Here is a 14,620-nt window from a genome sequence, read left to right as displayed (position 1 = left end):
GAGGTTGGGCTTCTCTCTTTGGAATATGGCATGTTATTTTTCAGTCTGTTAGATCACAATCTAGTCATTGATGGAAAACTCACCTTTTATTTCAGCGAAGCAACTTAATCAAAAAGGTATTAAAAAGGTATTAATTACCTCAGCAAATGCTTTGGAACAGTAAGGCATTGCCACATTCTTTCTGGTGCCAGAGAAAAGCAAAGGAAAATGTCTCCAAATTCTAAGAGACACTTAGAACTTTGAGGACAGAGTAATATTCCCTCATGTGTCAGAAAAAAATCTAGAACTCTACGAGTTCAGAAAAAAATCTAGAACCTATGATTTTATTTTATTCTATATAATTTAAAACAATGCCTTACCATAATCTGCAACACAAAATGATTTATAAAAAAGAAATATATTAGTATTATTTAGAGATTAGGAGAAAGATCCATGGAAAATGAATTGCATGTGTTCTAGCAATTCATTTAGGATTACTAATCAGAGTGCCTGCAAGGCTGGTCAGTGAGCTAGCCACCTTCGCTCTCCAAGCTTTTCTACTAGTGGACTCTTTTCAACTAGGGCATAGGTGTTATACAACAGTATTTTTCTATCTATACTGTATTATTATGGACACCTTGAATTCTGTGTACCATAAAATCCTTAACCTTTAAACTTCAGCATAAAGTAATGGAAGCACCCTTGCATGTGTCAATATTATAACACAAGGAAACCAGAAAACAGGCTTCTAATTGTCTCCTTAAGATCGTAGAGTGCAAACAGAATTCATTTCTCCTCCTTAATCATAACAGCATATTCATATTATAAAATTTGTCTTGAGCTGACTTCCTGCTCTGGTGTGAATCATGGTGGTGGCTGATTTGGCAAGGTATGGCCCATGTGTTGTGTGAAATAGTGCAGGTGTCAGTTGCAACAGAGTCACCATTGTCTTCCTGTAATGAAGTCAGTTTAAACAGCTAAGTGTCTGAAAGTGAATCCCAGTGCCTGGTGTCCAGAAGGTCAATTATCACAGGGTGTTAGACAATTGGGATTGCATTACTACTAACCAGCGTGCTTCAGTTTTTGTTTTTAATAATGCAATGCTCGTCTGTACTAATCAAGAGCACATATTACAGCAAATATTGAATCAGACATTGTGACACAATGACACGTCTAAATTGCCAGTTTATACAGAATCCACAAAACAACACTGACCATGAATTATACAAAGCATCTTATACACAATTTCCATCAAATTCCAGTCTTTTGTTTTAGAGGAATTTTACATGAAACAAATGGATATGTCCTAAATGTTTTTTTTTCTATTTACTACATATATTCTACCCCTTGCAATAATTACTATAGACAACTCCCAATTTTTTGTGGTAAGAGAGATTAATATTGAACAAGTAAATGCTTTAATTTTTTCCAAATAACTTCCAGAAATTTATTTTACTTCAAATAAGATTTTATAGGCATTTACTTGGATTTTCGCATTTATATTTCTTATTCTTCAAAAATGTTTCCTCCTAATATGAAAATTTTATTATTTTTGGAATTCTTCATGTGACAATGAAACAGGCATTTTCTAAAGAACAGAGCTAATCCCACCTTGATGGGAAAATTATATTAAAATAGTACACTGTTATGTGTACAAATGCCTATTAAACTAAAGTGTCATATATTTTACTGAATTTTACAAAATAATTCATCACTTCTTTTTAAAGCCCTACTTTTTCCTTTAATGAATATTGTTTAATTTAGGGCAAACCTAAATATTTAAAACTAACAAATATGAATTGAAATATTATGGAAGTGGTGTTTGAATTATATATTTCAAAAGATGTTTATAATGTTTTCTTTATTTTAATCTATGGGTGAATAAGTATATTTCTTTGTTGCAAAATTGGAGAAGCTACAGCACTTAGCATCTCTGGGCATTAATTCTTGTTGCCCAGGCACCAAAAGTTGGTTTTAAAATGATAAAATTCTTTAAGGTTTTAAACTTTCTTTATAAATGTCTAAAAGGACAGTTAATATATATGTGTATATATATACACATATATATATTTTTTTTCTTGCCAAACATATTTAGATACATGCAGCTGATTTAAAACTGAACTTTTAAAAATTAACTTTTTAGAACTTAACTTGATAGTTACAGATGTTTTAATTTTTGGAAGCCATTACATGTTCATTTTCCTTTCAGCATTAATTATCCATAATGATCTCCACTTATCATATACTCTGGAGAAAACTGTATTTGTTTACATTTTCCAATGCTTTTTAAAATAAAAATAGTTTTCACTATTAACAGTAATGAGAAGACTTTTCAATTATTAAAATCTTGGCATTTTTGAAGATTTGTCTCTGGCTATTTTAAATAAAAAGTTCTAATGTTAATAAAACTGTTACATAAATTCCCCAAGTAATAGCTTAATTACTTATAAACTCTGGAAACAATTAGTTCATCATCCTTTGAAGTGAATAAGGCAACTTGCCAGGCTGCGAGCAAAAACGCTTGTCACTTTTTCATGTAATGAGCTTAGTTTCTTTTTGTTATTTTAGATTATTTTGAAAAGGAAACTCGGTGGAATACACTTTAATCTTCAAAAGATTAAAAGTTGAATCACTCACTTCATAAATGGCCTCTGCAACAACACTTAATAAAGTACTGAAAGAAATATTGAAGGCTCTGAAGATTATAATTTATGTTCTTATGGAAATCATTGGAACAGATCATCTGGTTCAAAGATAAAGTTGTGCTTGAATGACACCAATATTGTAAAACATTGACGAGGACTGTCCTCTCTTTCAGCCTCATAATACCATCCTTCACACAAACCACCAAATTACAGGAGCAGCCCTCTGGTCTCTTCCTCCGGCAGCTGCTCTTCACTTTCTCGCCTTACCTTCCTCCCTCAGCTGCTGTCTCTAGGTCTCCATCTCCCCACACGCACCTCTTTCTCCCTCGCCCCACCCCACCAGTCTGGCTCTCGCAGCTCCCCTGCGCCTCTCCCTTTTTCATCGCAGTTCACTGTCAGGTGTTTTCCCTGCACTCTGGTCAAACATAGATCAGAGAAGTTCTGCATGTAAATGGTTATTGTGAGACTGAAACACTGTATGTCTGAATATTATCCAAAAAATGAGGAAGAAGAAACGAAGATCGGAAGAGGATGCTGACTTCGTCTTGGTAGACTCCGGATCTGCCTGAGTGGTCGCAGAGCGCAGGTGGGGAGAACAAGCAGCTCTGGGAGGCCGCCCTTCAGGCCAGCCGGTGACTAGAATTGCGGCCATGGTGTCAGGTGGAGCCTACATCTGAGGTCTGCCAGCTCCCTTCTGACCTTGGCGGTCAACGAGCAAGGTCATCTTTAACTCCATCACCTGGCCAGGGGAGTGTTTACCTGGCTCCCAGGGAGAAAAACCCAGGGCCAAGAGAGACGGGCAGGTCTCAAGGTGCCAGGAGGCTCCCCTTGGGGTCCATCCAACTGGGGATACCCCATGACAGATCTGGGACAGCAAACTTTTAGACCATTGTGCATATTTCAAAATGATATTAACATACTTCCTATACTGCTCCCCTACTGGAAGTCATAATTACAACTCACCCTTCTCTTTGTCCGCCAGAATCGCTTTCAGCAGTCCCAGCAAGTCACCCTACTTTGGGGATGCGTTTTGCATTTTGCAGTGCCCCCATCCCTCCCCAGACCTATATGTCAAGGAATAGGGAGTTGAGACATGACACGTTAATGTTTTTAACAGGGGACGCTCTCTGCTCCCACAGAAAAGGAGGGAGACCCTGAGGAGAGGGTGGCCGACAGGGAGAGGGAAGGAATCACGGCGCCGCTCCTGTGGAAATTCATATTCCGTGTATGTTCCTCCCTCACCTGAAATAAATCCTGCCGGCCTACCCACACAGACCCAGCAGCACTTATTTATTTGCATGTCATGCTTATAATATGGTAGAAAGCAAGACGGATCTTCGAGGAGGGGAGGAGATGAGGCTCACCTTTCAGGCTCACTCTCTTAAATAAAAAAGAATTGACCGGCTGGGCGCCTAAGAATTTATCTTGAGTTTGTGGTCATTATCTCTATTATATAGCCCTGGCAATAAATAAATCGAGTAGTTACTACCCAACAATAAAACTGTAGTGTATGGGACACCTTACTATTACTTTCTTAATAATCTGCCGTTTCTTTCACTTTAAATCTTCCCAGTCAAGTCTTCACACTCGTCTACAAGGATCTATCTTCACCCCTTGAGGTACTAGACCGCTCGGATCATTTTTATATTTTGTGAACACAATAAGTTTTCCTGTCTAGACTTTCTGTTTTTCCTCCTATTTCTAGGCTGCCTAATCTGCTTCAAGACAAAGGGTCGGCCCAGATCAAATGTGTTTTTTCCTCCAATTTCAACCGCGTTGGGCATCCAAGTTAATGAACATCGCCCCCCTCGCGGCCGCCAGCGATGGGGCCGCTAGGAAAAAGGGAGCAACGCAGGCTCCCGGAGACCCAGTCCAGGGAAGATGATCCGTGCTTCCGCGGTGGGCACGCCCTTGGGCGCGCGAGGTCCAAAGGCCCAGCTGGAGAAACCCTGCCTGGGGTAGTTCTACCTCTCAAGATCCTCACTCCTACTCTTGATTGTGTGTGTGTTTATGGAGGGATTCTGGGGGTCCTGTCCTCTCCTATTTCTCGCAGCTCGCCCCTCACCCAGGCACAGCGCGCCACCCGGGCACAGCGCGCCACCCGTGGACGCGAGCGCGAGCAGCGTGGACCCGCTTGAGAAGTCGGTCCTCGCTCAAGTGCGGGCTCCCCTGAGTCCGCGGTCATTATAACCTCACGAGGGGGTTCGACCTAGGGAGCAGCCGAAGGGGTAGTGGTTGGAGGGGGGGCGTCCTGAAAGGTTCTCAGACCCACGGGCTGGCGAGAGAGCCTCCGCGCTCACACCTGGGGCTCGCCTCCTGCGCGCAACTGTTACACGGCTCCCACGCCAGTCCCGACTGGCACCCAGGCGGGAGGCGCAATCTGTTCGGGGGCCAGAGCCTCGCAGAGCCCCAGGGGCCCTCAGCCCCGCGGGGAGAAGGAGCCCAGCCGACGTCCAGCCGGCGCCTTCCAAAAGCAGCGCCACACTGACTTTCACGCCAGCGCGGAAAGTGACCGGTCCCCGCAAAGCGGATGGCGGAGCCACCTGGGGCGGGCGTCTGGGGAGGAGCGGGGGGAGAAGGGAAAAGGGACAGTGGGGCGGCGGGGAAAGAAAACAAATAGACCTGCGTAGCTCCCCCTTTTGTCTTAACACCGCTTATCTCAATAAATCAACTCAACAACAGCAAGCCTCCGCCAGACTTGTTTTTGTTTGTTTGTGTGACTTAGATCACAGATAGAACTAGAGACCAAACCTCTGAGAGAGAGAGAGAGAGGAGAGCGAGAGCGCGAGAGCGAGAGAGCGAGAGAAAGAGAGAGAGAGAGAGAGAGAACCGCAGTGGGGCTACTGGTGGTGAAGGGACGGTGAACTTCTCACCTTTCTTTAACTCAGAACAACACATCCTTTAAAAAAATTCCGCACACCGCCGAGTGTGTGTGTATATGTGCGTGTGTGTTTCGCTGTTAATTGCATTTTGCTGGGATGATCTTTTACGACTCGAAAACAAGCAGCTGGGAAAATATTCACGTTTGGGACAGAAAACATTTTTTATTTATATCTTTGACATTTAAAAGAGCAGAATTAATTTGTCCTGTCTACATTAGCATTGAGAGAAAGTTTCAGAAATCTACCCGGGGGGAAAGGGAGGGCTGGTCGGGGCGGGGGAGGGAAGAAAAAGAGAAAGAAAAAAGAAAGCGAAGAAAGGAAAAGAAAAGCTGGGCTTGGTTTTTCTTATTTCAGATCTGTAATCAATCATTGAAATAAGAGGCAGCAAAATTGTAAAGATTCGATAGATTAAAATGCAAATGAAAGGTAGAAAAAGAAACATTAACATGGCGATCAAAGATTTAATAACCATAAATCAAGTTTTTTTTCTGTTGCAGCTGCAGTTTGTGTGTTTATGTTTTAATCATGTTCGTTCCATAAATAAATAATTTTGAAACGAGACTAATTTTTCATTATTTTAACCGTGGGCTACAACACTAAATATTAAAAATAGAAAGCATGTATGATGCCAGTTCTGCGACCAAATAAGAAAAAGACTTGTGTTGATTGGTTAAATCAAGGAGTTTCCATTGTATGTTTTGAAAATCAGAGTATTATGCTAAAAAATTCTATCTTAACTGACAAAGCCCAAAGTTTTATTTTCTCTTTAATATTTTATGTTAACGACAAGATACCATTTATATTAAATATATGCATGGCTGCGTATCCATTCCAGTTTGAGCATTTTCAAAGAACGAAAGTGTTAGAATATTTAAATAATACAAAACATATATTATTTCAAAGTGCCTTGACAGAATTTCTGGAAAATAATACATTTTAGGATAATCTGCCTTCCAGAGAAAAAAGTGATGGCTCAACACAGTTAAAACTTTTTTAGCTTTATTATTAAAGTTATTTTTCCAAGGGGGAATATTTTAGCCCTTTGTTTTATTATAATTCAATTTAAGGTTTTATGTCAAAGTGTCAAATTATCAGAGCACACTAAGTACTCATTTTCTCAACTATAATGAAAGCTTTTCATTTAGATATTTTTATGTAAAACATTAATTTATATTGTTAATTTAGAAATATAGAACTTTAAAAATAAAACACCTGGACTTAGTTTCTCTCTCTATCATCATCATCATCATCATCATCATCATCTTATTAACATAGAGAGGACACATATTTTCAGAAGAACGGTAACTTTTTTCTGCTGATACAGACTTGCAATGTTTAAAATAAGCTTTTTGCTTAATTCTGCTTTTGAAGGAATGATTCCCCCTAGTATACTAAAATGATGAGTTAGAATTGTTTCAGTTTCTCCTCTTTCCACAAATTAAAATGATCACCAAATCTGGAATACGTGTTTTCTTTCTAAAACCTTTAAGTTAAATGTGAGTTAAGTTAATGTCCACTCGCTGCCCCCATCCCAGCCAAACAATCACGTTTTCACTGTGACAGTCCAATAATGCATTTAGTTTAAAATTACACTTGGACCTTTTCTCCTTTGTATTTTTTCATTTACTTCAGTGCAGCAAGATGACTTGATTTTCATGGGATTACATGAACTCCATTCAGTGTTACTGGGACATTTCTGCTCAACTAAATACTTGCCTTAATAGACAAATGAACTTCTTTTTATTTGCTGGAGTTTGTAGATGGCTTTAGATAAGAGTGTGCAACTGATTTAGTTATTGTTGTTGTGAGAATCGAACAGCCACAAAAGTCATTTATCTAAATCGAAGAAATATGACTCTGTAAAAGGGAGAAGCAAGGGCAGAATCACGGAGAATTATTTCAGTTTATAGCTATTATTAATTAAACTGGATGTGGTTTTATTCTGCTCTTTTAGTACCGACCTTGTTAAAAGCTCCCAGCTACCTACCTTTTTCCCCTCACCCCCATTTTTTTTTTTTTTCATTTATTAGGACTCATGTGGATGGGGATTGCCTTTTCTATATTATATCACCAAGCAGTTACAGTGTAAAATCTCCTGCGCCTTCAGACGATCACACCCCTCCCAGAAAAAAAGAAAAGGAAAAAGAAATGCTTTTTTCATTCAGTTTTAGCGTCTTGTTTCGTTGAAATGCAAGACAGGTACTTGATTTAGCATTTAAGCAAAAGGTTATACAAACCGCGTTTTAGAAAGTGTTGGGATGTCCGACAGGGTCAGCCCTAGATCAGATCATTTTTTGAATGCAGACCTAAAGATAATGAGTACTTGTTGTATTAAAGGGGACAAACAGTACTTTGGCTTCCTCTGACCCCAGAATGCACGGCTCGGTTTCATTGATCATCCTCCTTTATGAGATAATGCAATTACAAACATCAATAAGGGGCTGCAAGGGGAATCATTATGCGGTGACAGTGATAAATGACGGTGCAGAAATAGCATGCTTTTCCCCCCTAACAATCCAGGAGCCCAGGGGCTCCGGGGGCTGAACACAGTCGCCAAGGAAACAGATGACATCCCAAACGGCACCAAAAGAAAAAAAATGAACAGTCTTTCTTTGCCTTTCACTCTTTTCCGTCTTCCAAAGAGTTAGTTTTGGCTCAAGCAGCAGCTGCTACACAGGCATTTCGTTATTTCAGACATTAAAGACTGGAACGGGCAGTGGGAGTCTCCTCCCCTTTCATTCCCCACCCCCATTAGATAACACACAAAGCTCGCTGTTCACAGTTTAGGACTACCTGAAAATGCGCGTTTCAAAAATCAGATTGGGGTGGGGTGGAGGGGTGTCGGGAACCTGGATTTGCACAGTTCTTGCTTTGTGTTTCCCCTGCTTTTGTCCAGTGGAAACTGAGTCTCCACAACAAGCTGGCGCCTCGCGGGTCTGCCAGTAAAGGGACGGGTGCGCGTGGCTCGCCTCCATCTCCCCGCCGTGCCAGACGCTGCTCTGTGCCAAGGCGGGAGCTGAGAAGCAGGCAACTGCTGGGGGTATTTGCTGCTGTGCTGGGTTTCTTTGGGATGGAGTTATCAATGCGCGCAGAGATCGCCCCTAAATCGAGAAATCTGGTTCTTTAAAGCCTCGGGGTGCCCTCAGCAAATGGCTTCAAAAGGGCCTCACTGATTGTTCCCCACCCACCCATGCCTAGAAAGGTGGGTGAGGTAGGTGGGCGGAAAAGCGTCGGGCTACCAGACTTCTGTGCTGGCCCTGAGGCTGCGGGGGATTGCAGAACCTCTGGACGCTAGGTGGAGAAGAGGAACTTGCCACTTGGGGAGAGGGGAGAAGGAAGAAAGTACAGAGGTGCGAGGGAGGCCTAGGAAGAAAGGCAGAGGGAGGGGAGAAGGAAAGCGAGCAAAAGCTATCCCACCCTTCCAGGAGGTCGTCACCCCGCGCAAAACAGACACAGGGTTTCTAACCCCTGCCTGGACCTCCTCGGCGTGGAGCTAGGGACCCCCGCTCGAGGCTCCCTGCCATACGCGGCCCCCCACCGGGAGGAGCGGGCCAAGCGGGTGAGCGAAGCAGGTGACTTTATTCACTGCTTCCCCAATCCGCGAGGTCCCGGGACTCGTTTTCCGCCTGGAGATTAAGATCATTGCTCGCGTAATGAACTTAATGCTTTAGGGTAGAGGTGAGTGTGTCTGCGAGTGGGCAGGGCTAGAAATTACCGACCCGATCGATGGGAGACTGGCTTAAAACTAAATCCCTTTTCTCTAGGGCTTCACCGCCCGGGTTTCCCCGCAGTGGGCTGAGCGCGCAGTGATGTCAGAAGGCAGCGTGCCGAGGGGCGACCGTGGGGCGCCGGGCAAGTCAGAACCGAGGCCCTAAAAATGCTTCCCCTGTCTCCCCACGGAGACCCCCAGGGTAGTATTTTCAGAGCAAAGGCTCTTTAAACTCCAATGTTGGCGAACCGATTGCTCAATACGTTGTTTGTTTTTCCTTTCAGTTCCGCCTAGGGAGAGAATGTTTCAGACGCCCTGGCGGGCAGAATGGGAGGAAAAGGGAGCCCTCCCTCTCCCAGCCATCAGCTGTCTCCCTCAGGTCCCCGACCCCTCAACTCTCGCTCACTACTTCTTCCCCAAACCCTGGGATTCCCAGCCTCCTGTAGTCTCCGCACCTTGGCCACCCTAAGTGAAACGCGCCGCTAACAGCCAATGGGTAAGGCATGGCATGTGAGACGAGAGTGAGAAGGAAAAGTGCCTAGCCAAGCAGGGCGCCCCACTACCCTGTTCCGCACCATTCTCCATCGGCGTCCAAGCGCCTACGCGGGAGTTTTGCGGCGTGAAGTGATGTTTTTACTACCTTTTCCTGGGCCGAGAGCCTGCGGGGATCCGAAAGGCTGGGGAAGGTTTGCAGAGCTTTTAAAGTGACCCTGAGGAGCTCCTGCCTAAGGCGTCCTTAGGTGCGGCCCACGGCTTCCCAGCTGCGGCTCGAGACTCTGGCACTTTCCGTCCAACGCCCTCCCAGTGGGCCGTGCGCGCGTTCCCTGTGCTTTCTAGTCCCCAGGCTCTCGGGGTCGCGTTCCCATGGCCACCATGGGACTCTGGCGTCCGGGGCCCGGATGTGGCAGAGTTCTTTAGGAAGTCTCTGGGCTATAACAAAGCACTCCAAGAGGTTCCAAAGAGAGAGGGCCCGGAGCCCCACCCAGGAGGTGCCTCTCCACAACCTCCATCGCAAACCCCTGGTCGCCCCATCTCCAGAGACAAAGTCAACAGTCCCTTAGATTAGACTCTGAGATGGGAGTGAAGAGAGGGCAGGAGGCTAAGGCAGTCGCCAGCGCAGCGCCCCGGGCCAGAGCTGTGGTCTGGGGGCAAAGACCTGTCCGCCCACACACTGGGCCTAGGCCGGGACCCCGCGCATCGCAGGGCCCAGGGGTAGCGTGTCCTGATTACAGCTCCGCGCAGCGGCCCGCGGGATTTCCTCTCTGGGCACGGAGTCGGGCCCAACCCCAGGACAGGAGCCTCTCCCCTCCCGCTCCGCTTGCAGACTTGGGGGGAACTACACACAGCAACTAACCCCGATCGCAAAGTCGAGCGCGAAGTCTGCACGCCGCGTGGGAGACGCGAGCGGGAGGGGTAGGGCTGGGTTTATGTTTTTCGTTTTCAGAATCCCTGGACTTCACTACGAAGTTTGCGGGTAGGCGCCTCTGCCCCGGGATCGGAGCCTCCCACCACCGCTCCTTCCCCTCCCCTTCTCCCCGCCCCCGCGAGCCGAACCAGCCGCAGCCTCCGCCCGGACGCTACCGCCTGCTCGGCCCCCTGGCCGGGACCCTGCGCCCTCTCCGGCCCTGCCGCGCCGCCTCCCCGGCCCTGCCCGCAGGCTCGGCTGGGGGCGCTTTTCCCCGGGGCGAAACTGGCCCGCCTGGCTTGCTGCAAGGAGACACCCGCTGCCTCCCGAGGAACTCCTAATACCATCCATACAGCTTTAATGCGTTTATAATTCGATAAGTGATTTCAATTTGAAATTGTTAGTAACTAATTTTATGGGTAATTTTTCCACATCAAATATTTAAGCATCAGATTAAGGGAGCCAGTTCCGACACTGGATAATAAGGGGGTTTCCCCCACTCCCCGCGCCTCCGCCTCCCTCCGTTTCCTACCGAGTCGTTTTTCTAAATCCCCAAAAGATGGCAGTCGAAGCCGACTTTCCTCTTTTCCTGTGGCTCTGCGAAGGGAGGGGGAGAGAGGAGGATGGGGGAGGGCGAGAGTGGTGGGTGGGGGGAGAGAGAGAGAAGAAGAAGAAAAGGGGAGGGAAAAGCTAGACGAGGCATGGACTTTTCAAACTAATTGTTTCACAAGTTTCTAATACAAGCAAAAAGCAGTGGTGAATTTCCTGGAAAAGTCCTGGCAGAAACGAAAGCCAAAAAACGTGCCTTGTGGCCTCAGGGTGCGGGATGTGAGAAACTCAGCACATTCAAACGAAACCCTCAATTTAGAACAGGAGAGGGAGACCCGGAGAGGAACCTCCTGGCTTTCGGGTCTTTCTTTGTATTTTAACATTGTATATAAATACTACACAACTAGGCAACGTGTTTCCTCGAGGACGCGACTCTGCGAATTACATAATGAGGGGAAAGGAGTAGGAGTGGGGAAGGGGAAGGGGTGGGGGCAGACTGGAGTGGGCGGAGGGGAGACTGGGGCGAGCAGCGGATGAATTGCAGACCAGTTGCCAAAACTTTTTTTTTTTCCTGCTGCTGCTGCTGCGGCTGCCTTTGCTGCTGCCTTTGCTTTGAATGTGGGTAACTAGGAAACAGCAAGCCGTCTGAGAAGACGGAATTTCCAACGTGTAAAATGTTCTTAACGGAACCATTGAGCGAGTGCAATAAGGCGTGAGGGGGAACTAATCTTCCCATTTAAATGTTTGTGGCAATTTTATCTAAATGAATTTTAATGCTAAACGAGGGTAATTCCCCATTTGTAGCGCGTTTACTTCTCTTTCCTGTGCTTCTAAAGCAGTCGAACATCATGCAATGAACAATAACAATAAAAATACTGTCAAGGCATATTATTCATTTTGAATGTGTTATAATTACAGCTGATTAAATATGATAGGGTAAAATATTTTTTAATTTTTTGAAAAAAAATTTAAATAATAAAAAGTAGTCTCATTCAGCCAGAGCCAGCCCCCACCCCACCCCCAAATAAACATAAAAAGCAGGTATAATTCTGTACCCTTGTTTAGAGGAGGGCGTTTTGTTTTTGCCTTTTAAGAAACATCAAAAACACTCTCAGCACCTCTATTATTTGCCTCTTTCGGATAAGTGTCCTCAATAACCTCTGAGCTGTCTCTGAAATTTACAAGAGGAAAAGCTAAAATAGCTTTAAGAGGGGAGGGCATCGAAGCAGGGGAAGAAAGGAACTGCGCAGAGCGGGGCTCTCACCTAAATGGCTCACAGAGGGGGGAACGCAAGGAAACAGGAGTTTATTTTTTCTAATTCCTGGACACTGCTGATCTCGATTCTACAAAGTAACCATATTCCCTAAGTACTCTTCACTTGTAAACCTCCCTCCCCTAGAGCCCCCCTCTCTCTCTCTTTCTCTCTCTCTCATTCTCTCTCTCCCCCTCTACCCTCTCTCCTTCTCCCCACCACACCTCCTCCCCTTTCTTTCCCTCCCCCACCCATCCTGAGCCTCCTCAAGAATAAAGGCTGAAAATAACCAACTCACCCGAGCATATACTGGGGAGGAGGAGGAAATAGACGGTTAGTTTATAAAGTTTATCATTAATTTTTAAAGTAAATAAATGGTTGTTAACTGCTAGTAACCACCTTTCAAAAGAGCATGATTTCTCATATCTACTATTTAGGTAGAGGAAGAATTGCCACTAGGTCAACAAGGGAGATTTAAACAATCCCATCTATGGGGTGGGGAGGAGTGGAGGCGCTGCCAGGGATGGCTGCAGTAGGCTGAGCTTGCTCTCTGCGCATCCACGTGTTTAGAAACAAGGCCCCATCAACAAAAGGTGAGAATGCATTGCTGCTCCAGCAGGTGAGCCGGTCAATCACACATCACCTAGTAAAGCCAACCCACAGCTGGCTTCTTTTCGAATAGAAAATAGAATTGCTAAGGGCCGGTTTATATGACTCGGGCCTGAATGTCAGACTTGAGTTTAAGGCGCTCTCTCGTCCGACCCATCCTTTGTTTACAAAGCAATCACCGCTCAAAAGCTTATTTTTTAAAACGAATTTGCCTTAATTAAAATATTTGTTTATTTTTCTTAGCTTTGGGAAGCACTTTTTATAGCAGCAATTTTATTTAAATAAAATTATAAGCTATTCCAGCTTAAACATATTATTTTGTACCATTTAGCCGGCTGCCATGCAGAAATTTTGTACAGCTGTTCTGGAAAATTGGTTAATAACCAGTTTTATCCAATGAGAACATAGAGCATATTTATAAAAATTAGATTTTGAAGTCTGGTCTCTTCAATTCGTGTAGTTAATTTCCTAATAAACATATACTGCTCATCCTAGGTAACATCCTTAGTAAAAGACTTAACTTTGTACTTAGGTTTGCCATTATGTGCAAGAATAATTTCACTGATATTAGATGAGTAATTCTGTTGGATGTAATTCTGAGTCTAGAGTTAGTTTAGTGCCTTTAGGCCTCAAATTTGCTGATATTAGGAGTTCATTAAGTCAGCTTAAAGAAATCAGTGGTTATTATTGAATAACTTACTTTGTGGTTAAAATTGTCAAATACATATATGGCTTAGGGAGCCAAAATTAATTTTTATATTTACTGCATTAATCTTTAAAAATCTGGGGGGCAGTAAACAAATTTTTCAAGCAGTGGAGTCAGCATGACAAAAATAATCTTGTTTTTATTTTAGATTCAGATTTCATTACTGCACTCAAATGACTACAACTGGGCTTGGCGTTATTTATACAATCCAAACTGTTTCCATCAGAAATGCTAAGACTCAGTGTGCAATGATTGTTATTAATAATTAGCTCCTTGGTTTCTTGATAGAAAAAGGCTATCAACAAGCATTTGTTTATCCACAACAAAAAGTATAATTAGCTTATCCCACTTAGTAAATCTTGTATGCATGCCAACTCATACCAAACTGCTACTTTTACAAAAAAAAAAAAAATTGCAATAATACAGTTCATTTTTCCAGTCCTTTTTGCACAAAATTTATTTACAATTCTACATAAATGCTCCAAGGTGGGACTATGAAAAAATACACACATGACCGATGCTTTGCTCAGAAATAAAGTCAACATATTAAAAATAAATCTTCAGTCTATGTTTTAGAGCTGCTTAAAACAGGAAGTGATGTATAAGGTGGTGGTTGTTGCATGGGGACAATGATGCTTGATGTGACAATTAGGCTTCTAAACACACGGCCTTTTGGTTTCCATGCCTCCTCCTACCAGTCTCCTTAAGACACTGCCTGCAACAGCTGATTAATCATTGTTGATGACTGCAGTTTTTCCCATCCTTCCCGATTTACATCTGTTCAGGCCAATTCAAATATGGTGAGTAAATGAATTAGACATGCAAATTCAAGCCCCAGGCTAGAGAGAGGGAGAGAGAGGAAAAGAGAGAGAGAGAGAGAGAGA

At 44.0% G+C, this 14,620-nt stretch overlaps 1 protein-coding gene across 1 annotated transcript in view; it reads right to left on the bottom strand.

Moving 5' to 3' along the window:
* Positions 1-13,855: 13,855 nt before the first annotated feature.
* MEIS1 (Meis homeobox 1) overlaps positions 13,856-14,620 on the bottom strand; it is a 139,511-nt gene continuing 138,746 nt past the window's right edge. Inside the window, exon 12 of the mRNA XM_064364186.1 lies at positions 13,856-14,620. This exon is cut by the window's right edge and continues 759 nt beyond it. The gene's annotated coding sequence lies outside the window, so the exon portion shown is untranslated.

Source organism: Aotus nancymaae, unplaced genomic scaffold (genome assembly GCF_030222135.1).
Source record: "Aotus nancymaae isolate 86718 unplaced genomic scaffold, 86718_ANA_hifiasm-v0.15.2.pri h1tg000057l, whole genome shotgun sequence".
NCBI lineage: Eukaryota > Metazoa > Chordata > Mammalia > Primates > Aotidae > Aotus > Aotus nancymaae.
Note: the sequence above shows the minus strand (reverse complement) of the source record. Positions and strands in the feature narration are given on the sequence as shown.